The sequence below is a fragment of the Choloepus didactylus genome, chromosome 16, assembly GCF_015220235.1.
Source record: "Choloepus didactylus isolate mChoDid1 chromosome 16, mChoDid1.pri, whole genome shotgun sequence".
NCBI classification, from domain to species: domain Eukaryota; kingdom Metazoa; phylum Chordata; class Mammalia; order Pilosa; family Megalonychidae; genus Choloepus; species Choloepus didactylus.
Window position 1 is genome coordinate 45011299 of NC_051322.1, and position 27969 is coordinate 45039267.

At 38.8% G+C, this 27969-nt stretch overlaps 1 protein-coding gene and 1 pseudogene across 6 annotated transcripts in view; one reads left to right on the forward strand and one right to left on the reverse strand.

Moving 5' to 3' along the window:
• Positions 1-27969, reverse strand: part of LOC119511523 (zinc finger protein 271) — a 309072-nt gene that overhangs the window by 104380 nt on the left and 176723 nt on the right. For all 6 annotated transcript variants that reach the window (XR_005212193.1, XR_005212195.1, XR_005212194.1 and 3 more), the window contains one exon: positions 19759-19840. The gene's annotated coding sequence lies outside the window, so the exon portion shown is untranslated. The remainder of the gene's footprint in view (positions 1-19758; positions 19841-27969) is intronic.
• LOC119511530 lies at positions 14277-14723 on the forward strand (annotated as a pseudogene).

Sequence of the window (27969 nt, forward strand, 5' to 3'; positions counted from 1 at the left end):
TCCTGGATTCCTTGCAGGGGATTCCGCAGAGCCAAGGAATGTTTTTGCTGTTCACTTACACAGCTGAGCTGGCTAGTGCTGTGACAGGCAGCTTTGTTTATTTGGTTTTCACTTTTCAGCATGAACTGCAGTCCTGTCTTGATTCCCCAGCTTCTGGGGCTCTCAAAATGTTTCTAACCAGAATCCTCTCTGCTCGTTGCAAAATGACTCCCTCCCTCAGGACCGGCATGTGCCAGGAGGCTCTGCTGGGATGGTCTGCTTGGACCGCAGCTATGCTAGGTCAGTTCATAAATCAGGAGAGGTTATGACTTAAAACTTTTCTGCTGTAGTCATTTTTATTTGGAGATAGCACAGATTTTGTTTTTGAGCTCTGTGTGATGTGCTTTATAAACCCAGCAGACTGCTTCCTCTGGGCACTTTGTGTATACGCTCTGTCTTGTCATCAAAACCAAATTATGCAGCTCGTGAGCACATTGGCCTTTGTGTGCCCTCATGAGCCCAGCAAGCAGTCCCCTGATGGAAGACACTGGTCAGAGGTCTGACTTCAGAACTGGTGTCTGCATCTTTATCATCATGCCTGTCCTGGCTCAGAATGACAGTCCCTTCCAGGAAGGGATGCTGCCCTGGGTAAGACCATCTTGACACAATGGTGCAGACTCTGAAGGAGACTCTTTCAGGTCTGGCTTAAAAAATGGACCAACAAAGCTTGGGGCTATCTCTGCACCTTCCTCATCTCCCTGGTGCCCTGTGAAAATCCCTGGGTGGGCTGCTGGGGAGGGAGAGAGAAAGAAAACACAATCTTTCCACCTGCTCTGGTTCTCATGGACCACTAGCTGCTTGGTTGAGACAACTAGGATTTGCCAGCAGACCTGGAGAGTCTGGCTCTTTGGAGAGCCAAGAGGCTCCATGCTGGGCTGGGAGTAGACAGCATGGAGTGCTAGGCGACCAGGAGGCTATGTCAGGGGTCTGACCCTGTCCCCTGGCTGGGCTACATTGGTCACTGTTTCCTCAGGGGTAGAAGGAATTACTTGGACCCTCTTCTTTCCCTCCTTCAGTAACTATTCATGGAGCAACTACCATGTGTGGGGCACAAAGTGTGGGGCACAGAAAAAGGGGATGCTTCAGGGAACAAAACAGACGTTCAGGGAGACTGCATTCTGGTTGAGGGAATGGGGTGTGGGGAAGACAGATAAAACATAATACACCTAATAAGAAATAAATAAGCCCCTTATTTCATATATTAGAAGGTGAAGTGCTATGGAAACAATAAAAGTAGGACAGGATAAAAGGTACTGGATGTGTGTGTAGGATAAGGATTAGCATTAAAAACAAGGTGGCCAAACTTTCTTTAAAAACTAAGCATTCAACTAACACACGAGTCAGCAACTGCACTTTCTTGGGCATTTTTACACACACACAAAAACCTGAACGTGAGTATTTATAGCAGCTTTATTCATAATAGCCAAACACTAGAAACAACTCAACATCCTATAATGGGTGAGTGGTTAAACAGATGGCAGTCCATCCACCCCATGGAATACTGCTCAGCAACAGAAAGGAACAATCTATTGATACACACAACAACCTGGGTGACTTTCCAGGGAACTATTCTGAGTAAAGAGACAATCCTAAAAGGTTATCTACCATATGATTTTGTTTATATAACATCCTTGAAATGACAAAATTGCAGAGAGAGAAGAGATGAGTGGTGGCCAGGGGTTCCAGAGGGGGTGGGGAAAGAGGGAATGGCTGTGGCTATAAGAGGGCAAAAGAGGCCCTCATGGTAGCAGTATCTTGACTGTAGCAATGTCAATATCCTGGTTGTGAAACTGTATTATAGGTTTCCAGAAGTTACCATTGGGAAAAACTGGGTAAAGGGTACACTTTACAACTACATGTAAATCTACAGTCACCTCACTATAAAAAGTTTAATGGAAAAAAAATAGGGTGGCCAGGGTGCACCCACTGAGAAGGGGACATTTGAACTAAGATTTGAAAGAGGTGAAAAAAAAAAATATATAGCTGTGCATATGTCCGGGCCCTACTGCTAAAGAGAATCTTGGACTGCTCAAGGAGCACCAAGGGGCTGGCAGGCCGATGTTTGTGTGACCCTGTCTGCGACTCTCCTGTGTGTTCACTTGATCTTTGGTAACACGTGAGGCACTTCATGAAAAGCACTGGTCTCTGAAGCCTGGCACATACCCTGGTGGCCCATGGAGAGGAGATAGCACAGCTGAGGGTGAGGGTCATGAAGAAGAAGATGAGGAACTGTCCAAGGATGGGGGCCTCAGGCTGAGACTTATCTGTTAAGCCTTGGGGCCCATGGGATGTGGATCTGAAAGCCTAGTGCTTTTAAGCCTAGTGCTTAGTGGTAAACATGATGGTGTCCAGAGTATCTCAGGTACGTCACCTGAGCCTTGTCAAGTAGAGATGCGTTCCATAGCAATTTCTGAGCACTTGATAGGTGTTGGGAATTGGTGCTCATTGTTAGGAATACAGTGGGGATAAAGCTGGTATAGATATAACCCTCAAGGAGCTCCTTAAGGCAAAAAAAAAAAAAAAAGTGAGCAGACAAACAAAATAATGGTAAATAATAACGTATGTTATGAAACAAGCAAAGAATGGGCCAGGGTGTGTGGGGCAGAGGGGGGGAGGGGGGAGACAAGAACACTCCCTTGAGTAAGAAGGTGACAGGCTGAGGCACGAAGAGGTGAGAAGGAGCTGGGTTAAGAGAGCACCCAGCAGAGCGAAAAGTCTATGCAAAGACCCTGAGGAGGGTGGGGCAACCTCCAGAGACACAGTCACGTGTGGCACCACCAACCACCATTTAACCTGCTCCAGGCTTGGCTCCACCCAAGGACAGCACTTTGGATCCAGGGCACTGGCCCCACACTTGTGCCACTTCCCTTCATCACAGAGTCAGACGTGGCTAGTTCTTCAATAGTGTGTAAGGAACAGCCGGGATTTCACAGTGAGCTGTGATGGCACATGCACAACAAACCAGATGCTGATTAAGTGAGAGAAATCATGGGACCAAGAAAAGGCTGCCTTTTTAAAATCCAAGTCTATAAGAAATGAGTGCTTCCCAAAGCCTGTTATGACTATAAGGCCCAGGAGAAGAGGACATGACAGATGGCCGTGGAGCAGACACTGGAACTGTGAGGTCTGCTGTCCTGAATACCTAGAAAACTTAGTGAACCAACTTCAACAAAATGTGCATACCATGCCATGTCAGAAAAGAGGCAGTGGTTACACAAGACTGGGCAAAACCTGCTCTGTGGGATCAAACCACGGATCTGGCACCAGAGAAGCTGTTCTGAGCTCATGTCCACACCCTGGATCTAATTCCGCAGACTCTGAATCACTTCTACTAATACCTATAAAATCGTGCTTTACCCTGCATGCTTCTGATATTGATTTTGTAAAAAATTATTTTTCTGTTCCTAAAGGCTAAGGCATTTTTGTTGGTGGGGCAGTCACTTAAGGTTCTGCTGATCTGGATGACTTGTTCTCTCCCTTTCCCTGACCCTGTGGCCATCATGCCTCTAGTTGGGAGGTGAGCAGGGTAGGTAACACCAAGCAAGGTCATGGAAGATCCGGAACTGACTTGAGTCGGCAGTAGGGAGCCATTGCAGGCCCCAAGCAGGGAAGTGATGTGGGCAACACAGGGTTTCCCAGGGCTGGACAAAGCAGGATGAAGGTGACAGATCAGGAGGCATCTGGAATTGGAGCTGTAAGAGTCAGGAATTGGGAATCACCATCATCGAGATGAAGGTGCAAACAGATTATCTGATGCTGTCAACCTTGGGGAGACAAAGATGAGCCTTAGAGAAAGCCCACATAATTGTTAGGGGACACAAAGAGAAAGAGGAGCTAGCGAGATGGGTTGGTAAATGAGGAAAACAAGATCATGAAGGAAAAACTAGGAAGGAGTAGTTCAAGTAGAAGGAAAAGTTTAATGGTTTCAAAACCACACCAGAGGAAAGTTTGTGGTAGTTCTAGTAGGAGTTCTTTGGCCTGCATCCAGGGTCCTGAAATATCTGTCTCCCCAGGGACCAAGTGTTCTGAGGCCAGGATGGGATGTCATCATGGTTCTGCAGCCCCTCTTCCCAAATCCTTATCAGAGCTTGGGGCAAAAGGAGTGGGCCAGAAAGGAGAAGTGGGATGGAAGGGACCAAAGGGAGGTGGTCTGGCTGAGTACCTAGAATGGCCATGGTCCTGATCCACAGGTAGACTTCTACAATCTACTGGTGCTATAGGCATTGCAGCTGAATCTATTTGAAAGAGGATGACAGACATATAAATCATGACTCCCAAATTCTCTGAACTCCTCACAGACAACAGGGAAATAGTCATATTATGCCTCAGTAGCAATCAAGGGCAGCCATAAATTTGGAATTATTTAATTTATACTCCAGTTTGTTCAAGTGCTTGTTGCCAAATTACAAGTTTGGAATGATTTCCTGCTATGAAAATTTAAGGCCCTTGCTATTCAGATAAATAGGTTTTTCAAATCAAAGACTTGAAATCTTAAGTACTATCTCAAAATGTCTTTGAAAACCCTTTTGTCTCTGATCATAAAATAACGAAGTCACATTAGTATAAACTATAGTTTTCCTAAACTAATCATACCAAAATAATAAGATACATTTAAAAATAATAACATGCATTCCTTTAAAAATATTTTGTAGGTAGATGGGACTTTATGGAGAAGTGGTCAACAAATCTCACCCCAAAACAACTATAAAATTGGACACAATTGTCAAAAACAATCATTTCAGGGCTCTGGAACCTGACCATAGGCAAACAAAAAAGTGAGAAAAGTATATTCAGAAAAAACTGAAGCACATCAGGTAAAAACAGTGAGAATACATCGTGTTCTTGCCTGGGACTTCCTCTATCCTCCACCCCAGCTCAGTCAGCATGATAGTTCTACCAGAAAAGGACTGGCCATGAACACCAGCAGCTTCACTTGGAGTGATGGACAGAAACCCACACACAGCAGCAAATGGGAAAAACCTGCAGCTCTCCTAGTTTGAAGTTGCAATCCTAGTTGGAATGAGCAGTATACTGGAGGACCAACCAAAAATTTAACAAAGATATCTTGGAAATGAGATAGCCATTGAGCTCGGTAAGCACTGCACATATCCCTGGATGTCCGGGATCCTGTGTACATGCAGAGTAGAAACTTGAGAGGGCCTGACATTAAAGTAACAGCTGAGACAGACTTGAAAACTGCCCCAAATTTGAATACATGCTCCAAATCAAGCACAAATCCACCAGTAGAGGGTGATCTTTGAGCACAACCTCTCACCAATCATTGATGACCATTAAGATATGCAGACAAAGAGGTGATACATAGGAAGCTAGGAACCCCCCAAAATGCAAGTAAGAATTAAAAAACAAACAATGAGGCAAAAACATCAGTTGGACACTGTGGGGTAACAGATTCTGCAGATCAGTTCCAGGCAAGTTATAAACAAACAAAAAAGCAGCAATTAAAAAAACTCTCAGAGGATAAAATGAAAACCAAATCCAGAATTGCTACAGTACATAACTAAAATGTCCAGTTTTCAACAAGAGATGATGACATGTGAAAAAAAAATTAAAAACAAGGCAAGTGTGTCCCATACTCAGGAGGAAAAAAATTCAGTGGAAATTGTTTGAGTAGCCCAGATGTTAGATTTAATAAAGACCTTCAAAGCTACTACTTTAAGTATATTCAAAGAATTAAAGGAAACCCTGTTTAAATAACTTAAAGAAAATATGATGAAAATGATTCAATAAATAAGGAATATCAATAAAGAAACAGATGTTTACAAAAGAATCAAACGGAAATTCTAGAATGGAAAAGTACAATAACTACAATGAAAAAAATCACTAGATGGGCTCAACAGCAGATTTTGGATAGAGGAAGAAAGAATCAGTATATCTGAAGATAGACCAATAGAATTTATCCAATTTGAAGAAGAGAGAGAAAAAATATTGAAGAAAAATGAACAAAGTTCGAGAGACCACTGGGATAACAACAAACATATTAACTATGCCAAAATGAGATGAGAGAGAGGGGACGGGAAACAAATTTGGAGAAATAATGGCTGAAAATTCCCCAAATTTAATGAAAAGCATTAATCTACATATCCAAGAAGCTCGATGAACTCCAAGTAGGAAAAACTCAAGGAGATCTTCACCTAGTTGCATCAAACTGTTGAAAGCCAAAAACTAACAGGAAATCTTGAAAGCAAGAGAAATATTAAAAATCATATATGGGTGAACAACAACAAAATTAATGGCTGATTTCTCATCATGAAAAATGGAGATCAGAAGGTAGTGCAATGACATATTCAAAGTGCTGAAAGAAAAAAATTGTCAACAAGAATCCTATATCCAGCAAAACTAACCTTCAAAAATGAAAGTGGTTCTGACAACGTATGGTGGTAAGGGTCGCACAATATTGTGACTGTGATTAATCCCATTGAATGGTATGCTTGGGAGTGGATAACATGGGAAAGTTTATGTTGTATGTATGTTTCCACAATTTTTTTTAAATTCAGTTTTATTGAGATATATTCACATACTATACAATCATCCATGGTGTACAATCAACTGTTCACAGTACCATCATATAGTTGTGCATTCATCACCACAATCTATTTTCAAACATTTTCCTTATACCAGAAAGAATCAGAATAAGAACAAAAAATAAAAATAAAAAATAACACCCAAATCATCCCCCCTATCCCACCCTATTTTTCATTTCGTTTTTGTCCCCAGTTTTTCTACTCATCCATCCACTGGATAAAAGGAGTGCGATCCACAAGGTTTTCACAATCACACTGTCACCCCTTGTAATCTACATTGTTATACAATCATCTTCAAGAGTCAAGACTACTGGAATGGAGTTTGGTAGTTTCAGGTATTTACTTCTAACCATCCCAGTACATTAAAACCTAAAAACTAAAAAGTGTTAGCTATATAGTGCATAAGAATGTCCACCACAGTGACCTCTCGACTCCATTTTAAATCTCTGTCACTGAAGCTTTATTTCGTTTCATTTCACATCCCCCTTTTGGTCAAGAAGGTGTTCTCGATCCCACGATGTTGGGTCCAGAGTCATCCCCAGAAGTCACATCCCATGTTGCCAGGGAGATTTTTACAACCCTGAGAGTCAGGTCCTACGTAGAGGGGAGGGCATTGAGATCCCCTGCCAAGGTAGCTTAGTTAGAGAGAGAGGGCCACATCTGAGCAACATAGAGGCACTCAGGGGGAGACTCTTAGGCACAATTTTAAGAAGGTTTAGCCTCTCCTTTGCAGTAACAAGCTTCACAGGGGCAAGCCCCAAGACAGAGGGCTCAGCATGTTAAGCTGTCAGTCCCCAGTGTCTGTGAGAACATCAGCAACAATCCAAGTGAGGAAGTCCAACACCTCGGCATCCTCTCAGGCGGGCCCTGAATATATCTTTTTATTCTCTGCCCTAATTACTTTGGGATGTGTTGCTATTTCACCCTAACCTATACAGACCTGCCATATTTCACTTCCCATTCAAAGTTCCACGTAATTGTGGTGTTTGAACAAACTGACTATGGAAGTTATATTGTTTAGAAAATGTAGATCCTATACCAAATAAACATTTCTTCCCTTGGTCTCACATGGAAGTTGAGAAAATTTTAACCCACAGTCAGTTTCAACCTTTACCCTTTGGCCCGCTTTGCCCTAGTCTTAACCGGATCTGCTTTATTCATATCTCTAATTGAAGCCTGGTCTCTTTTTCAGCTTTTTTTTTTTTTTTTTTTAACAGTTGCTGTACGTGTTAATACTGACATTCATATCTGCTGAGTTCTAGCTCTGAGATTCAGATGTCACACAGATACCCAATGTTCCAGAGACCATTCAGGTTACACACCAAGGGATCAACATCTCAGAGTTTGGAGATAGCCATTACAATTCAGGAATAGATTTGACTGCTGTAAGAGCTTACAATCTAGGGACCATTATAATAATCATTTCCCTGTTAGGCTGTGCTCTGAGATTCTATTCTGAGTTTACACATTGTAGTCAGTCCATATCAGTGAGGCATTATAGCGTTTGACTTTGTTTCTAGCGTACTTCACTCAAAATGCTGTCTACAGGATCCATTCACCTCCTTGTGTGTCTCACAATTTCACTTCTTCTCGTAGTTGCTCAATATTCCATGGCATGCATACACCACAGTTCACCATTCTGTTCCTCAGTCAGTGTACCCTTAGGTTACCTCCACCCACTGCAAATCATGAATACTGCCTCCATAAACACCAGTGTGCAAATGCCCATTCATGTCTCTGCTCTCAGATCTTCCAAGTACATACCCCATAATGAGGTTGTAGGACCTTATGGACCCCACGTACTTAGCTTCTTGTAGAACCACCACAGTGACCTCCAGAAAGGCTACACCACTCTGCCTCCTCATCAACAGTACATACTTACAACCCTCTCTCCATGTTTTCTCCAGCACTTTTACCCCATCTATACTTTTCCTACAATTTTATAAAGATATATTCACATAATGTAAAATTATCCACAGTGTACACATTGTGACTGTGATTAATCCCATTGAATGGTATGCTTGGGAGTGGATGACATTGGAAAGTTTATGTTGTATGTATGTTTCCACAATTTTTTAAAAAAAGAGTTTCTAAAGAGATAATGACAATTAAATGCAATATATGATCCAGGACAGGATCTAACAAAGGAAAAGAAAAGATTTGAAAGGACATTATTGGAACATATGAGAAATTGGAATTTAGATGGTAAGCTTTATAGCAATGTTAAATTTCTTGAAATTGATACTTAAGGTGGTTACATTAGTGAATATTCTTGTTCTTAGGAAATGTACATGGAAGTATTATGTGTTCAAGGTGTATGATATATATGACTACTCTCAAATGTTTAGAAAATGGATAGAAAGATAAATGATAGTTGGGAAAGAGAGAGAGAGAGAGAAAGAGAGAGAGAGGGAAGGAGGGAGAGGGAGAGGGAATGATACAGCAAATGTGGCAAAGTGTTAAAATTAGTGGATCTGGGTATCTGGGAATATGCTGGAGTTCTCTGTATGGGTTTTGCATTATTTTTGCAACTGTCCTGTAAGTTCAAAATTATTTAAAAATAAAAAGTTTAAGAAAATAAAGAGATTCTCAGATAAACAAAGATTCAGAATGTGTTGCTAACAGATCTGCTTTATAAGAAATACTAAAAGATGTCCTTTGAACTGAAAGAAAAAGACTGCAGATGGTAACTTGATTCCAAAAGAAGACATGAAAAGCACTAGAAATAGTAAATATGTGGGTAATTATAAACGTATGTCTTCTCTTTTCTATTATTTCTTTAAATGACATTATTATATAAAAAATAACTGTAACACTGTAATTTTGGATTTATAACATATTAGATGTAATAATATGTATGACACTAATAGCACAAATGGGGAGAGGTGAATGGAGGTATACTGGAGCAAAGTTGCTATATTTTACCAGATTAATTTAGTATTAACCGAAAATACATCGTGATACATTAAAAAGCATATTGTAAAAAAAGTGCATTTTGTGACTCCTAGAGCAAATACTAAAACAATAAGGCAAAAAATATACTTTAAAAATAAACATAAACTAAATGCTAAACAAAATTGTTTAACAGTAAAGAAGGAAGTAAAGAAGGATCAGAGGAACAGAAAAGACATAAAGATATAGAAAAATAGCAAAATTACAGACATAAATCCAACTATGTCAATAATTATATTAAATATAATAGAATACTCCTTTTAAAAGGCAGAGATTGTCAAGACTAGATAAAAAAGCAAAAAACATGTCTACAAGAGACACATTTTAGATTCAAAGACACAAATCGGTGGAAAACAAGAGGATGAAAAACGCTATCCTATGGTAAACGTCGAAACTGACTGTTTTAAAACTTCAACTTCCATGTGAGACCAAGGGAAGAAAAGTCTATTTGGTGCAGGATCTATATTTTCTAAACAGTACAGTCAGTTTGTTCAAACACCACAATTACATGGAACTTTGAATAGGAAGTGACATATGGTAGGTTTGTATAGGTTAGAGTGAAATAGTGACAATCTCAAAGTAATCTGGGCAGAGAATAAAAATATATATGCAGGGCCCCCCTGAGGAGTTGGGGGAAAATGCGGAGGTGTTGGACTTCCTCAACTGGACTGATGCTGATGTTGCAAACATTGAGGACTGGCGGTTTGATGTGCCGAGCCTTCTATCACGGGACTTGCCCTTATGAAGCTCGTTACCACAAAGAAGAGGCTAAACTTGCATATAAGTGTGCCTAAGAGTCTCCCTCTGAGTACCTCTTTGTTGCTCAGATGTGGCCCTCTCTCTCTCTCTAACTAAGCCACCTCGGCAGGTGAACTCACTGCCCTCTCCGCTACATGGGACCTGACTCTCAGGGGTGTAAATCTCCCTGGCAATGTAGGCTACGACTCCCGGGGATGAATCTGGACCTGGCATTGTGGGATTAAGAATATCTTCTTGACCAAAAGGGGGATGCAAAATGAAATGAAATGGAGTTTCAGTGCCTGAGAGATTTCAAATGGAATCGAGAGGTCACTCTGGTGGACATTCTTATGCACTATATAGATAACACCTTTTAGGTTTTAATGTATTGGAATAGCTAGAAGTAAATACCTGAAACTACCAAACTCCAACCCAGCAGTCTGGACTCTTGAAAACGATTCTATAACAGTGTAGCTTATAAGGGGTGACAGTGTGATTATGAAAAACTTGTGGATCCCACTCCCTTTATCTACTGTATGGATGGATGAGTAGAAAATTGGGGACAAAAATTAAATGAAAAATAGGGTGGGATGGGGGGATGATTTGGGTGTTCTTTTTTTAATTTTATTTTTTATTCTTATTCTGATTCTTTCTGGTATAAGGAAAATGTTCAAGAATAGATTGGGGTGATGAATGCATAACTATATAATGGTGCTGTGAACAGCTGATTGTACACCATGGATGATTGTGTGGTATGCGAATATATTTCAATAAAACTGAATTTAATTAAAAAAAAAAAGCTGTCCTATGGAAACAGTAACTATAAGGGAGGTGGAATGGCTAAATTAATATTAAACAAGATAGACTTTAAGACAAGAAACATTTACTAAAGACAGAGGGGGATATTTCATAATGATAAAAAGATCAATGCATTAGGAAGATGTAAGAATTATAAATGTGTACATACCTAAGAAACAAAGAACCCCAAAGTACATGAAACAGAACTTAAAAGAATAGAGAGGATAAATACATAATTCAACAATCAGAGTTGGAGATTTCAAGACCCCACTCTCAATAATTTATAAAACAACTACAAAGAAAGTCAGCAAAGATACAGAAGATTTGATTGATATAATCAACCAATTTAACCTGTTATTTAAATAACACCTAAAACATCAATACCCAACAATATCAGAATACATTCTTTTTAAGAATAAACATTCTTAAATACATATCAACACTGTTTAAGTGTCCTTGGCTGATCAAGCAAATACCATGCAATGGTTCAGCTTAAACAATGGGAATTTTAAAAGCTCACAATTTTGAGCTTAGAGAAAGTCAAAATCAAGGTGTCATCAGGTGATGCTTTCTCCTGGAAGACAGTGGCATTCTGGGCTGCTGCCAGTGATCCTTGGTCCTTAGCTTGTCACATGGCAAGGCATATGGCAGCATCGTCTGGTCTCTCCCTTCTCTTCTGCATTCCATTGGTGTTCAGCTTCTAGCTGCTCACTCTGAGACTCTCTCTTTCTATCTGAATTTTATTCTGCTTATAAAATACTCCAGTTATAGGATTAAGACCCATCCTGATTGAGATGGGCCACACCTTCACTGAAGTAACCTTATCAAAGGGTCCTACTTAAATGAGTTCACACAGACAAGAATGGATTAGGTTTAAGAACATGTGTTTCTGGGGTACATACAGCTCCAAACTACCACAAACATGCAACAACATCAGAATATACGTTCTTTTCAAGTGTGTATGGTACATTCTCCAGGACAGACCATATGCTAGGCCTTAAAACAAGTATTCATAAATTTGAAAAGCTTTATGCCATTCAAAGTATGTTCAACAATCATGAATTAAATTAGAAATTAACTACAGAAAGAAGTTTGATAAATCCCCAAATATATGGAAATTAAGCAATGCATTTTTAAATAACACACTAGTTAAAGAAGAAATCACAAGAGAAATTAGAAAATATTTTGAACTCAATTAAAGTGAAAACACGGCATGTCAAAATTTGGGGTTGTAGTCAAAGCATTGCTTAGAGAAAAATTTACACCCCTTAACACACATATTAGAAAAGAAGGCAGACCTCAAATTAGTGAACTAAACTTCCCACCTTAAGAAACTAGAAGAAAAGAACAAAGAGCAAATCAAACTCAAAGCAAGCAGAAGAAAGAAAACAAAAGATTTAACAGAAGTCAATGAAATAGAAAACAGAAAAGCAATAGAGGGAAAAAATCAATGAAACCTAAAGCTGATTCTTCAAAAAGATCAACAAAATTGATAAACCTTTGGCTAGACTGATCAAGAAGAGAGATGACAAAAAATTTATTGAAATCAGGAATTAAGGACGAGACATTACTACTAACCCACAGAAATTAAAAGGACTACAAAAGTATATTATGAACAACTCTCTGTCAAAATAGACAATTTAGATGAAAGTGATAAATTCCTAGAAAGACACAAATTGTCACAAATGATTCAAAAAGAAAGAGACTACCTGAATAGACAAGTAAAGAAATTGACTTAGTAATTAAAAATCTTCTCTCATAGAAAACTCCATGCCTGGATCATTTCACCAGTGAATTCTATCAAACATTTAAACAATAAATAATACTATATAATACAAATCCTATTTAAGCTCCTTCAGAAAACAGAGCAAGAGGGAACACTTCTCAATTCATTCTATAAGGACAGAATTATTCTGATAACAAAGCCAGTCAAAGACATCACAAGAAGAAAACTACAGACCAACATCTGTCATGATCATAGACTCTCAAGTCCTTAACAAAATATTAGCAAACTGAATCCAGCAATATAGAAAAAGGATAACACATCATGACAAGTGGGATTTATTTAGGAATGCAAGGTTGTTTCAACATCCAAAAATCAATGAATGTAACTGTGATGGTTTGAGCTCTGTACTCCAGAAAAATGTTCATCTTAATCCATTCCTGTATGTGTGAACCCATTGTAAATAGGACTTCTGACGAGGTTACTTCAGCTAAGGTGTGGCACAACTCAATCAAAATGGGTTTTAATCCTATTACTGGACTCTTTTATAAGCAGAATGAAATTCAGACACAGAGAGAAAGCCACAGGAAGAAGCCCGAAGCCAATGGAAACCAGAGAAACAAGGACAGGCCACCATGTGCATTGCCATAAGACAGAAAAGCCAAGGACCAAGGATCATCAGCAGCCAGCCCCAGAGTGCCAGTCTTCTGGGAGAAAGCATTGTCTTGATGATGCCTTGATTTTGGACTTCTCCTAATTTCAAAACTGTGAGCTTTTAAAATTCCCATTGTTAAATCCAACCCATTGCATGATACTTGTTTTAGCAGCCAGGGCACTAAAATAGTAATAGATGATATTAAACAAAAACCACATGATCATCTCAATAATTGCAGAAAAAGCATTTGACAAAATCCAACATCCATTACAATAAAAACTCTCAACAAACTAGGAATGGAAGGAAACCTTCACAACTTAATAAAGGACGTCTATAAGAAACTTACAACTAAATCATGCTAAATAGTGAAAATTTGAATGCTTTACCCTTAAAATCGGTAACTTGGCAAGGATATCTGCTTTCACCAATCCTAATCAGCATAATACTGGAGATTCTAGCCAGTACAAGACAAGAAAAATAAGTTAAATGGATTGGAAAGGAAAAAATAAAAATGTCTTCATTGGCAAACAACATGATCCTGTACAAAAAATATCATAAGGTATATATACATATATATATGGGTATGTGTGTGTGTGTGTGTATATATATATATATATATATTTGTGCTAGTAGTATGTATGTGTATATATATTTAGATATATAAAAGATCAATATACAAAATAACAATTGTGTTCCTATATTCTCATAATGAACAGTTCAAATATGAAATTAAGAAAACTTCTTTCTCAATAGCATCAAAATAATAAAATACTGAAGTGTAGTAGTGAATGCCATTTCCCAGGTGGGATGGGCCTCAGAAGCTGACAAGATGAACAAGCTGACAAGATGAAGTAAAGTAAACCCCAACACTTGAGTGATGAATAGCCCTGGCATCTGGCTGGCCAGTATCATCTTGGCAGGACTGTCGCATGAGGTTCTACTCAGCATCCCCTTCTTCAGCATTCCTGTTGTCTGACGAATATCATCCATAATTTGACTATAGATATCCTTCTACACACAGTGAAAGGGGTACCTTTTGAGACCCCTGACCAAGGAAAGGCATGGCTACTGACACACTAAGAGCAGACGGGTCTACAAGCTCCAGTTTACCTCTTCCCACAAGTTTCTCAGCATCTCTCCTATTGTACTCTGGATCCTGGCCAGCTTCTACACCAAGTATGATGCTGCTCATCAACACAGCCTCACTGCTCAGTGTCCTGCTGCCTCGGGTGCCCAATTCTATGGGGTTTGTCTCTCTGGAATCAACAAGTTCTGAGGGATGAGCCTGGGGACAGCTCCACAGGCATGGGAAGACACTAGAACAAAGAACTGTAACATCCTTTGTTCTTCATACTATCGTCTATATCTTAAAAGCCTGGAGAGTTATAAAACCTTTCCCAAATTCCCAGGAAGAGAAAAGATTGGAAAATGTGGCTCCCTGGGCCCAGCCCTGATATGAGTAGGTTTCTTTGAATCAGAAAAGGCAGGTGAGGCAAGGGCCAAATCCTTTTCCTGCACAGCAGGAAGCCTTGTTTGAGCAGCTTGTTTGGTGCTTAAATTTTTCCATATCTTCATTCCCCTCCCCACCCTCCCACCTTTTCTAGCTCTGTTTTGTTATTTTCCTTATAATAAAGGTAATTTGAAAAAAATAACAAAGGACTTACGAGTAAATTTAACTTCAGAAGTACCAGATTTGAATACTGAAAACTACAAAACAATGTAAGAGAAATCAAGAAGATCTAAACAAATGGAGCCATATTCTAACATCTTGGATTGGAAGATACTATGTTGTTAAGATGATAATTCTCCCAAAATTGATCTATAGATTCAACACAATCTCTATTAAAATCCAAGGAGGATTTCTTGCAGAAATCGATTAGCCAATTTAAAAATGTATATGAAAATGTAAAAGATCTAGAAAAGCCAAAACAAATTTTTAAAAAGAAGAACAAAGTTGGGGGACTCACAACACCTGATTTCAACAGTTAAAGTCATAGTAATCAGGACAATATGATATTGGCATTAAGATAGACATATAGATCAATGGAACAGAATTGAGAGTTCAAAAATAAACCCTTATATTTATGGTCAATTGATTTTTGACAAAGGTGCCAAGGCAGTCCAGTGGAGAAAGGATGGTATTTCAACAAATGTGGCTGGGACAACTGGATATTCATATGGAGAAACATGAACTTAGATCCTAACCTCATACAAAAATTAACCCCAAATGGATAACAGGCTTAAATACAAGAGCAAAAACTATAAAACTCCTAGAAGAAAACAGAAAATCTTTGTGACCTTGGGTTAGGAAAAAATAAAGCATGATGTATTACCCCAAAAGAAACAACTGATAAATTGAACTTCAAAATTTAAAACATCTGCTCTTCAAAAGATATCAAGAAAATAAAAGAAACCACAGACTATGAGAAAAAACTTGTAAAGCTATGAGTGATGAAGACTTTGTTTCCAGAATATATCCAGAATTCTTACAACTCAATAATAAGATGTCAAATAACTCAGTTAAAAATAGGCAAAAGATTTCAATAACCATTTCATCAAAAAAGATATACAAATGACTAAGTCCCCCCAAAGACTTGTACATGAATATATATATAGCAGCTGGGCACTGGGGGCTGGCTCTGCACTTGTTCTTGCCTCTAGGGCTTGTTGGAGGAAAGAGGGGGTTGGGGTGCCCTGCTGTGCTTGAACGGACCTGCCATACACAGACCAAATCTGTCATCAGTAGTTGTGGTACTGACAAGACCAACCCTGTGATATCTATTAACTCTTTCTGGTGTTCTGTCCCAGTACAGGCTCTGCCATTTTAAAGGCACACAGATAACCACCACATTATCTCAGCCTCACCAACCCTCTCTCCAGGTGAACACTCGCCCCAAGACTGGCTTCCCCAGCATCACCCAGCCTAACAATATCCCAGGTGGCAAAGGCTAGTTAACCCAGGATCTCACTACCACTACCTTCCAGATGATACCCTGTCTGTCGTTCTTGAGAGGGTGCATCGTGGCTGGATAAGACTGGGCCTTCCCATCCTTCCAATCTTTGTCTCCTTGAAACAAAAAGATAAGTCATATCACCCTGACGTGCTTTATAAAGCGAAGAAAGGAGAGATGAGAACATTTAATGTGACTAAACTCCACAAGGATACTCTTAAAACTAAGTGCAAAACCACAGTAGCTAAGGAGGCAGGATTCAGCCTGAGGAAGGAGAAATGTGGTTTATTGAAGCTTTGCTGAAAAGAAGGAATTTCTCACATGGGACAACTTGCTTGGAAGTAGAAGGAGCTGACGTTCAGACATGTGATTCTCATTACCAGCTACATCCTTTCAGACAAGAGGCAGAAATAACTGGACCCATTTTTTATTTTAATTAAAATTCTTTGACTGGCTTTAAAGAAATCACCAGTGGAAATCTACAAACCACCACAAACGCCGCCATTTCAAATTCCCCAGATTTTACTGTGGCCTGGATTTCCTTGAGCTGCTCTGTAGCCACCAGCCACAATTGATGTTTATTGTTGTTATAGACCTAAAGTTTTCCTCAGAGATGAACTGGTCTCTCTCCCTTGTTCTACTTTTCCTTCTTGAGAGAGGATCTTTTATACTTTGCCAACCCTTCGCCCCACTCGAAAAATGAGAGAGAATGAAGTCTTTTGTTTTACGATGAATGACAGCAGAGCGCAGGCTAACAGCTTCTCAACCTCTCTAAAGTCACAGATTCACAAACAGTCATGAGTCCTGAGGGGTGTCTGACACTGGAGAACAGGCTCCTAAGAAGTCAAATAGCCCAACCAACACTGTGAAGGTTAAACCTCATTCGAGCCAGCTCCCACTCACTTTCTTCCCATCAGTCTCTCTTCCTCTTAAAAACATTCTGGAAGGGAATCCTGGAAAGATAAATACCTTCCAGGCTGAGGTAGGCGATGCCCATATGGCTTCCAAGAGGGCTACAGCTCCCACAGCCCCATGAGAGTTGGTGGGTCTCTAATGTGGGCCCCATGAATGGTTGGAGGCTCAGGGAACATGGCCTGCACAAGACACAGGCTGGGCTAGTCTTTCTTTTGAAGCTGAGCAAATAAATATAAGGAGCACAATCCAGGGTATAGCCACTGTTTTCTGTTTTAAGCCAAAACTGAGATAAAACAGTTATTAGACTGCTTCAATGTTTTACTTATTCTCAGTTGCCCTGCACTCAAATGTCTTATTCAAATTCACTACAATATAATTCAACAACTTGAAGTCGCTTTAGCATAGAAGTAGGACAGTGTTTGTTTGTTTCCTTTACCCACATGTACAAGTTAAAATGCACATGTGTGTGCACACACCCACACATGACAGACCAGGAAATACAAATAGCAAACATTATTATTTAATAAAACTAAATATGTGGTTGTACCACATTTATAATACAATTTCAGAATATAGCAATATGTGTGAGAAACACCAAAGAATTAGTATTTGGAAATGGTTTCCAAATTAATCTCCAAATTAGAAGGTGTTAGAAAACAAGTAGCAACTGTCAATGACTATGTGACTGTATGTGGGTCAGAAATTTCTGGCAGTCACTCCAAAGCAAGGAAGGCTTGTAGGGAAACCCTGGTTTTAAAATAAAAGTAGTACATGCCTAGAAACAATGCCCAAAAGACAGTCGTGAGCCAAACAACAACAGGTGTTTTTTGTTTTGATTTTTTAGCTTTTCCCTCTTCTGTGTATCCTGTAATAAATCTGAACAAAGTCAGTGTGACATTTCCTAATGTTTCAAAAGTGGAGACAATAAACTGAAGTCATAAAACACCCTGTTCAACAATATTTCTTCTTGGGCTTGTGCTCTTGTTCAGAATCGGCGTGGTTCGGGTCCAAGTCAGTGTGGCCTCTGTAAGCTGACTCACAAATGGGGGCACAGGGGTCCCTGCCCTCATCCTGACAGGCATCTCTGCCCCTGTGCCTTCCTGACAAGTGCACACCAGCAGTGAGCACCACTCACTTTATCCAGATGAGCAAAATGCTTGTTGCCATCACTAATTAAAATTCCTATAGTTAAAAAAATGTGCCACAATGACTTTTTCCACCACTGAGGGCCCACTTAGGCTGGCAAATCATGCAAAGGGGTTTTTCAGTTTTCCCTGTACCTTTCTTAGGAGGCTTTCCTATCTCTTTTCCTCATGATAGGGACTGTGAAAGACTTTTCCCAGAAACATCTTATACAGAACCTGAATCCCTTCTCGTGTGGCTTTCCAAATCCTGTTATTATCTTTTCCTTCTCTTGCTTTCTACACAACTGTAGACCTAAGACCCTCAAAGATGTCCATCCACATCCTAATCCCTGGAACCTGAGACTGTATTAGCTTACATGGCAAAGCAGAATTAAGGTTGCAGATGGAATTAAGGCTGCTAATTAGCTGACTTTAAATTTGAGACAGTAGCCTGGATTATCCAGGAGGGCTCAATGAAATCACAAGAGTCCTTAAAGATGGAAGATGGAAGAAGAAGAGAGAGTCAGAGGAGATGTAACCACGAAAAAAATGTCAGAGAGATGCAATGTTGCTGGTTTTGAAGATGGAAGAAGGGGGCCATAAGCCAAGGAATGTAGGCAGTTTCTAGAAACTGGAAAAGGCCAGGAAACAGATTGTGCCCAAGAACCTCCAAAAAGGAATGCAGGCCTGCCAATACCCTGGTTTTAGTCCTCTGGGACTGACTTAAGACTTCTGACCTCCAGAACTGTAAGAAAATAAATTTGTGTTGTTTTAAGCCACTGTGTTTGTGATAATTTGTTACAGCAGCAAAAGGAAGAAACTAAGATAGGGCTGAAGCCTTCAATGCTAGCCTTTCTCCTCTAATGCCACCTCATAGCCTCGTGCCTAATGGTCCACCACAAATTATCATTAATTTCATTAGGTGTAATAGTGCCACGGGAATAATTTTTTTAATATTTAATATTTTAAAATAAATATTAAAATATTTTAAAAACATCTTCATCTGGTGGAAATGTACATGCAAGTATATATAAGTGAAATGACACCCTGGCTGAAAGTTGCTTTAAAATATGTCCATGCAAAAACCAAGTTATGGGGAGAAAGATAAAACTAAATGTTGTTGATAATTGTTGAGGCTGGATGATGGGTACATGGGAGTTCATTGTGTTATTCTCTCTACTTTTTATATACATTTGAAATTTTCCGTAACATAAACTTGAAAAAAAATAAGTAGATAAAACAAAATTTAAAAATGTCCACCGTCAAGGGTAGCTACTTTAATCTAAGTAAACTAAGTGGTTTTTCCATTATTTTTACTTACAGTTTAGTTCTATCAACTTCACTCCTGCTAGAGAGGCTGGTCACGGCTCTGGGCTCTTGATTTTGACCATTTTTCAGAGAGGCTGGAAGAAAAGAAGCTATTAAATCTCATGCACACAATAAGTACAGGGTTACTATCTTCTTCCTCTGGGTGAAAAGGCGCTGGGGGCAGAAGAGCAGGTGCAAGGTAGTGCTGGGAACAGGTGGGCGGAAGATCCCCAAATCATCCTTGTCACCCTTCTGTCTTCCTTCACCAGGGCTTGGTTTTGCCCTGGAGTATATACAGAATTTCATCAATTCTAAAATCCACATTGTTTTTCAAATTTTAATATTTATGAAGTGGGAACACATCTTCCTGCATGCTATATGGGGCATTCTTCTGCTCCTTGTAATCAGTGTCTGTGAGCATGATTAATGCCCAGGATTGTGAATGTCAAGATCATCTTCCTATGGTATTTACTGTCATCTCAATTTGTTAAAAGTTCTTTGACATTTGTATGAGGTTCCATGGTGGTTTTCTACTGCTGCCATAGAAATTACCACAAACTAAGTGACTTAAAACAACACAAATACATTATCTTATTGTTCTGGAGGTCAGAATTTCCATATGGCAACACTGAGCAAAAATCAAGGTGGCAGGCCACATTCCTTTCTGGGGGCTCTACAGGAGAACCCATTTCCTACTCATTTGGGATGTTAGCAGAATTCAGCTCCTTGCTGTTGTAGGACCAAGGTCCCCATTTTCTTGAAGGTTACATGAGGATTATTGCCTGCTTCTAGAAACCACTGCATTCCTTGCCTCGGTATGGGAAATAGTTAACTCTAGACTGACTACTACTAGGGAAAACACAGTCATAAAATTAAGACTGGAAGGGCTCAAACTGTTTCCATGTAACTTAACAAAGCTCAAGAATATTCACAGAAATTGAAAAATATCCAGCACCCAACAAGGTAAAAGTCCCAGTGTATGGCATCAAGTAAAAGGTCAGCAGGCATGCAAAGAAGCAGGAAAACACAATTCACAATGAGGAAAACAATCAAGTGAAACCTATCCAGAACTGACATGGCGATTCAAATAAGCAGGACATTAAGACAGTTATACAACTGTATTCTGTATGTTCAAAAAGTAGAGAAACATGCAAGATGTTTTTCTAAAATGACCTAAATCAAATTTGTAGAACTGAAATTTACAATGTCTGAGATAAAAAATTCATTGGATGGTTTTAATGGCAGATTAGACTTCACAGAAGAAAAGACTAATGATCTTGAAAAACAGCAATAGAAACCATCCAAAATTAAACACAGAAAAAAGAATCCCCCATAAAAAAAATTTTAAAAGCTTCAGTGAACTATGGGACAACTTCAAGCAGCCTAACATATGTATACATGGAATCCTCAAAGGAGAGGAGAAAATGGGAAAGCAGAAAAACATCTGAAGAAATAATTGCTGGAAATTTTCCAAATTTTTTGCAAACTATAAACCCACAGATCAAGAAGCTTAATGAACCCTAAGCTTAAGAACACAAAGAAAACTATGCTAAGGCACATAATAATCAAATCACTCAAAACTCTCAAAACTGATGACGAGAAAATCTGAAAAGCAGCAAGAGAAAAGATACTTTACATAATGAGGAACAAAATGAATAACAACAGATTTCTCACTGGAAACAACATATACAAGAAGACAGTGTAGTAACGTTTTTAAAGTACTGAAAGCAAAAACTGTCAACCTTAAACTCCATATCCAGTGAAAATAACTTTCAAGAATGAAGGCAAAATAAAGACCTTCTAAGACATATGAAAGTTGAAAGCATTCGTCATTATTTTACCAGCACTATAGAAAAATGTGAAAGGATGTCCTTTAGGCAGAAGGAAAATGATTGTCAGAGGGAAATCTGGATCTACACCAAGGAATGAAGGGCACCAGAAATAGCAACTACATGGATAAGTGTATAAGATTTTTTCTTACTATTTAAAGCTCTCTAAAAAATAACTATTTAACAAAAGTAATAACATCATATTATAGGGTTTATAATAAATTATAAAACAAATCACATAAATGTTAGGAGAGGAGAAATGGAAGTATAGTATTGTAAGGTTCTTATACTATATGTGAAGCACTAAAAGAAAATGACAAAGGGTTATAGCTAGTAAGGCAACAAATGAGATAAGATGGAATCATAATGAAAATATTAAATCAACGACAAAGAGAGAAAAAGGGGTAAAGAAATAAAGAATGTATGGGACAAACAGAAAACATATCAAGATCAGAGACTTAAATCTAACCATACCAATAATCATATTAAATATAAATGCTCAGATTGTCAGACTGGCTAAGAAAGCAAGATTGTCAGACTGGCTGAAAAAGCAAGACCCAAAAATATGCTACCTATAAGAAATGCATTTTAAGTATAAGGACGCCTATACCTTAAAAGTAAAAAAAAGGAAGAATATTTACCAAGCTAACACTAGTTAAAAGAAAGCTGGAGTGATTATGTTAATAATAGTAAAGTAGATTTCAGAGCAAAGAATATTATCAGGGACAAGAAGATCCTTACATAATGACAAAGGGATAAATTAAACAAAAGGACATAATCCTACCTGTTTATGCTCTTAACACCAGAGCTGCAAAGTATATGAAGTAAAAACTGATAAAACTAAAAGTGAAAATAGACCATCCAATAATTATTTCAGAGATGATGATACCCCTTTTCAATAATTGATAAAACAAGTGTTTGGAAAATCAGCGTGGATATAGTTTACTTGAGCAACACTTAATTGTTGCTTAATTGTTATTGACAATTTAATTGTCATTTTATGGAATATTTCACCCAACAACAGCAAAATACACACTCTTGTCAAATGTGCGTGAAACATTAACCAAGAGAGACCATAATATGCATCATGATAAACTTAAAAGATTCAAGTCATACACAGTATATTTTCTGATCAAAATGGAAATAAATTAGAAATCAAAACAGAAACAATCTGAAAACTCTAAATATTTGGAAACTAAATAACAGTTCTAAACTACTCATCAATCAAATAGGAAATCAAATGAAGAATTATAAAGTATTTTGAAGTAAATGAAATTAAAGCACAACATAGAATGTGTGAGAAGCTGCAATAGGAGTACTTAGCAACACTAAACACCTGTTTCAGAAAAGAAGCAGGGTCTCAGATCAATGACTTAACTTCCAACTTAAGCAACTATACACAAATAGAATAGCAAAGAGTCAAATGAAGCAGAAAAAAGGAAATAATGAAGGTCAAGTTTAAACCAATAAAGCAGAAAACAAAAACAATAAAGAAAAGCAATGAGAGGATAGCCTAAGATGGCAGCTAGGTAAGACAGGGCAAAAAAAAAGCCTCCGTGAAAAATACTAGATAAAAACCAGCAAGTGACCCAGAATACCAGTTCCAGAGTAGCACCAGCCAGACAAGGTCTGCTAAATCTACAGGGACCATGCATTTGGTGAAACCAGGAGTCTACATTCTGAATTGAATGAGTCAGCTGAAAGTCCCTCGGCCATGCTGCAGTGTGGGGAAATGGTGTGTTGGCATTTGGAGACAGACTAGTTCTTTAAAAAAAAAAAAAAAAAAAAAAGCCCAGGAGCAGCTGCAGATATGATGGGGAGAGCCCCGCAGTGAAGCATGGTGAGAGCAGGCTGGGCCAATGCCTTGGTGTCTGGCGTGGAGGATACCCATCCCCACAGCTGCTGCTGACTGTCTCAGGCCCAGGGGAGCAAAGTGGAGCCAAAGGGAGAAAGGACCACACGACTTGCAGCCATCTCCCCGGTGGGTGGGGGACACTCCTGTCCGGGTCTGGACCCGCAGCCCAGAGTTGCACCAGGGAGCCCAGTGTGATGGGGAGTCTTTCCCGCAGCACCACGCACATGCCACAGTGCCGGCCATGGACAGTGACCTTTAATACACCCATGGCTAACTGTCCCGGAGCTGGGAGAGCAGTGCTATGCGGAAAAGGGGAAGTTAACGTGCCCCATTCAACCATCTTTGAAGCGGGCTGGGAACGCCCCTGCACAGCCCAGTATCCCAGGGCTTCCCTAGAGGCCGGCGCACACCTGTGACGTGGCGCGGCCCTCCCTCAGCAGAGGTCCTGGAAGAGCACAGCAGGGAAGGGGGAACCACTCAGAAATCCCAGGGAACCTACACCAATACCAAGGACTTGTGAGTCAGTGGCAAAGAACAGTCTTAAATCTCCGGGAACACCTGGGAGGTTTGATTATTAAAGCTGCCCTTCCTCCCTAATCACTCAGACACATGCCCCTCATTCAAGGTGGACAGCACTGACAACACACCCAAATTAAGTGCACCAATTGGACCCCACAAAAGTCAGATCCCCACACACCACGAAGACAAAGTTGGGGAGAACTGAATTGAGGAGAATAGGTGACTCACGGACGCCATCTGCTGGTTAGATAGAGAAAGTGTACGCCACCAAGCTGCAGTTCTGACATATTAGAGATCAAGTAAAGCAAATGCCAAGAGGCCAAAAACAACAGAAAATCTTAAAGCATATGATAAAACCAGACGATATGGAGAACCCAAACCAAAACACCCAAATCAAAAGATCAGAAGACACACAGTACTCGGCACAATTAATCAAAGATCTACAGACAGGCAATGTGAACATGGCACAGGATATAAAGGACATGAAGAAGAGCATGGCACAGGATGTAAAAGACATAAAGAAGACCCTAGAAGAGCATAAAGAAGAAATTGCAAGAGTAAATAAAAAAATAGAAGATCTTATGGAAATTAAAGAAAACATTGGCCAAATTGAAAAGACTCTGGATACTCATAATACAAGATTACAGGAAGCTGAACAACAACTCAGCCTCCTCGAGGACCACAGAATAGAAAATGAAAGAACAAAAGAAAGAATGGGGAAAAAAATCGAAACAGATCTCAGGGATATAATAGATAAAATAAAACATCCAAATTTAAGATTCATTAGTGTCCCAGAAGGGAAAGAGAAGGATAAAGGTCTAGAAAGAGTATTCAAAGAAATTGAACTTCCCAAACCTTCTACACAATATAAATACACAAAGCATAAATGCCCAGTGAACTCCAAATAGAATAAATCCAAATAAACTCACTCCAAGACATATTCTGATCAGACTCTCAAATACTGAAGAGAAGGCGCAAGTTCTGAAAGCAGCAAGAGAAAAGCAATCACCACATACAAAGGAAACAACGTAAGACTAAGTTGTGACTTCTCAGTAGCCACCATGGAGGCAAGCAGGCAGTGGCACGGCATATTTAAAATTCTAAGAGAGAAAAATTTCCAACCAAGAATACTTGATCCAGGAAAACTCTCCTTCAAATTTGAGGGAGAGCTTAAATTTTTCACAGACAAACAAATGCTGAGAGATGTTTCTAATAAAAGACCTGCCCTACTTCAGATACTAAAGGGAACCCCACCAACAGAGAAACAAAGAAAGGAGAGAGAGAGAGAGAAAATTTTAACAGACATATATAGAATATTACATTCCAGGTCACTGGGACACACATTCTTCCCTAGTGATCATGGATCTTTCACCAGAATGGACCACATGCTGGGACATAAAAACAAGCCTCAGAAATTTAAAAAAAAAAAAAAAAAAAAAAGAAGTTGTTCAAAGCACATTCTCTGACCACAGTGGAATCCAAATAGAAGTCAATAATCATCAGAGACTTGGAGAATTCACAAACACGTGGAAGATAAAAATGAGGGGAAGATAAAAACATTCCTGGATAATCAAAAGCTGAGGTACTTCATTACCAATAATCAGTCCTATAAGAAATGCTAAAGGGAGTTGAGCAGGCTGAAAGGAAGGGACACTAAACAATTGACCAAAACTACATGAAGAAATAAAGATTTCCAGTAAAGATCACACGGTAAATATAAATACCAATACTACTGTATTTGTGATTTATAACTCCACTATTTACTTCCTACAGGATCTAAAATACATAAACTTTAATGATAAATCAGTGGTTTTGGACTCAATGTAAAATATGTAATTTTTGACAAGAACTACATAAAGGTGGGGAATGGAGGAGTATAGGGACAATGTTTATGTGACCTATTGAAGTTAAGTTGGTATCAAAGAAAAACAAGATTTTTATAGATTTAAGATGTTAAATTTAAGCCCCACGGTAAACACAAAGAAAGTATCAGAGAATATGACCATAGAGATGAAAAGTAGAGTAGGGGTTCCGAGAAGTGGGGGAAGGGGCAATGGGGAGTTAAGAAATGAGAGTAGGGTTTCTGAGGTGAAGGAAAACTTCTAGAAATGGATGGTGGGAAGGTGATAGCATTGCAACATTCTAAATGTGATTAATTCCACTAATGGAATGCTAGGGAGGGGGTGGAATGGGAAGATTTAGGCTGTATATATGTTTCCACAATTGAAAAAAAAAGTCTAAATAGATGACAATTAAATGCCAAGGATGATCCTGGATGGGGTCTGAGGATGGAGGACAGGAGGCTCAAAGGGACACAGATGGGACACACACACACAAAAAAAGGAAATATAGAATGTAAGATTTGTATCAATGTTGAATTTCTTGAACTTCTTAGCTGCACTTAATGAGATTGCATACAAGAATGTTCTTGTCCATGGGAAAGGTATATGTGAATTACATTGTTTGTTCAAAGATATGTGCAGCTTGCTCTCATATGTTCAGAGGACAGAGCAATAGATGATGGATGATAGGGAGGAAGGGAGGGAGGGAGAGAGGGAGGGAAAGAAAGAAATGGTGGTGTGACAGGATGTTAAAGGTGGTGGATCGGGGTATCGAGGCGGGGGTCAGGGTACGACGGAGTTCTATGTATGGGGTTTGTACTGTTTTTGCAACTCTTCCTGTAAGACTGAATTCATTTCAAAATAAAATTTATTAAATTACAAAAAAAAAAAAAAGCAAAGCAATGAAAGCACAAGCTGGTTATTTGAGATGATTAATGAAGTCAATAAACCTCCAGTCAGACTGATCAGGAAAAAGGGAGAGAAGACAATTTTCCAATATCAGGAAAGAGACAAGCGACTCACTACAGATCTACAGATGTTAAAAGGAAAATAAGGGGTATTAGAAAAACTGTATGCCTATAAATTATACAATGTCAATGAAATAAATTACTTGAAAGACACAAAGTACCAAAGTTCATTCAAGAAGAATTAGATACCTGGATAGCCTTATATCTATTAAGTAAGTTGAACTTATAGCTAAAAACCATCTAACAAAGAAAACTCAAGACTGTTGGCTTGACCTGTGCATTCTACCAAACATTTATAGAAGAATAATACCAATTCTACACAAATTCTTCCAAAAAGTTGAAACAGAGGGAATACTTCTCAATTAATTCTTTGAAGTCAAAGGAACCCCGATACCAAAATTACACAAGGACATGACAAAAACTAAAATTACAAGCTAATATTCTCAACAAAGTTTTAGCAAATCAAATCCAACAGTATATATAAAAGATAATAGATGATGGCAAGTGGAGCTTATCCCAGGATTGCAGAATTGGTTTAACATTTGAAAATTAATCAATGTAATTCACCACATTAACAAACTAAAAAAGAAAAGCCACATGATCTCAATAGACACAGAAAAAGCAACAAAGAAAATCTAATAAATTTTCAGTGGTTAGAAAACACAGTATAGTTAAGATGTCAATTTTCCCTACATTTTCTATAGATTCAATGCAATCCCAATCAAAATCCCACCATTAGTTTTACAGAAATTGAAAAATTAGTTCTAAAATTCATATGGAAATTAGAAGTCCCTGAAATATTCAAACAACTTTGAAAAAGAAAAGCAGGAGGGTGAACCCTACCAAATTTCAAGATATATTACAAAACTCCAGTAATGAAAACAGTGTTATATTGGCATAGCAATAGACAAATGGATCAGTGGAACAGAATAAAGAGATGAGCTATAGACCCACACATTTATGGACAACTGATTTTTTACAAACATGCAAAGGTAACTCAGTGGAGAAAAGACAGGCTTTTCAACAAATGGAACTGGAACAATTGGATGTCCACATGTAAAAAAAAAAAATTCTGTCTATACCTGACACTATATACAAAAATTAACTCAACATGGATCATTGATGAGGGTTCGCAGAATTATGTTTCTCAAGAAGATTCCATGCCATAATCTCCAGGACTGTGAATATGTTATAAAGCTAATGGGATTTTGC